This window comes from Priapulus caudatus, unplaced genomic scaffold (assembly GCF_000485595.1).
Source record: "Priapulus caudatus unplaced genomic scaffold, Priapulus_caudatus-5.0.1 Scaffold484, whole genome shotgun sequence".
Lineage (NCBI taxonomy): Eukaryota > Metazoa > Priapulida > Priapulimorpha > Priapulimorphida > Priapulidae > Priapulus > Priapulus caudatus.
This window is the reverse complement of record NW_014577545.1, coordinates 78,601-79,914: the sequence shown is the minus strand read 5'-3', so window position 1 is coordinate 79,914 and position 1,314 is coordinate 78,601.

Below are 1,314 nucleotides of genomic sequence, written 5' to 3'. Positions count from 1 at the left end.
TCTCACTGCACGTTGTCTTATAAAAGGTATTTTGAAAATACCTCCAATGTTGTTGAAATTCTCCGATGTTGTTGACAGTTTCCCCAATCCCCAAGCAACCGTGCAGCGGTGCTGCGGTACAGCGGTACGGCCGCAGCAAAGATAAAAACATGTGACGTCACGTCACCACTTCGAGGCCATCTTGTTTGGCAAACAGTCGGCGTTTGCGCCAGAATGCCAGTTTTCTCACCTCTTTCTTGTGGGTTTTAAGCAATCGCGCAGTGAAATGGGAGCAACTAGAGTTTATTTTGTCATAAGGTAGTGTGATTATGCATGACACGAAGTATTTGCTAGTCTAGTACTGGAGAAATTAGCGTTTGGATGCGCATTGTGCGGCTTTAACAACATATATTATAGCTGAATGAAATTTTACTTACTTATGCAAACAGTTCACCACTGTGACAACATGCAATATTCTATTGGCCAACATCTTCAATACTTCTTTTTTTATGGAGAGCTATCTAGATGCGATTGTTTTACCATCATCTACATGATAGCACTATAAAAATGCAGTAGATGAAGCGTAATGTAAATTTCTATAATGGATAACCTTTGATTATGCACACTTCTGCCTGCAATATGGCTTCCTCGTCCTGTTCCCCTGTGCTGCAGCATATATTCCCCAATGAGCCTATTTTCACCTCCCTAAAATGGAAATCGAGCATATATTACACATTTTTAAAACAGTGTTACGTTTCTTAATCACTTTAGTGGTGGCTATGTTCAGTAATGACTTATTACCATAATATAACCGTACGTGAGTTTTGCCAAACGTCCACACATTCTCTGAAAAGGGGCAATGTTTCACTACCGTTGTCAGGAGTTGTGTTATCAGTTTATACGTGTAAAGCCATGGCTCATATTTGGTTCCTGATCGAGCAAACCTATTACTTTTATTGTTAGCTACTACGTACACAGCTTCATTTGTTTCATTAAATTAATAGACTTTTGTTTTTAACTATTTCTTAAATTGCTAACCATAAAGAACGTTTACATTTTTCATCGTTAGCAATAAACATTATTTATATAGTTTCATTGGACATCGTACCAGTAAGTTCGTCTACAGTGTAGTCATTATTTGCCGGCAATAACTAAACTATATAAATAATGTTTATTGCTAACGATGAAAAATGTAAACGTTCTTTATGGTTAGCAATTTAAGAAATAGTTAAAAACAAAAGTCTATTATAATTTAATGAAACAAATGAAGCTATGTAGTAGCTAACAATAAAAGTAATAGGTTTGCTCGATCAGGAACCAAATATGAGCCATGTC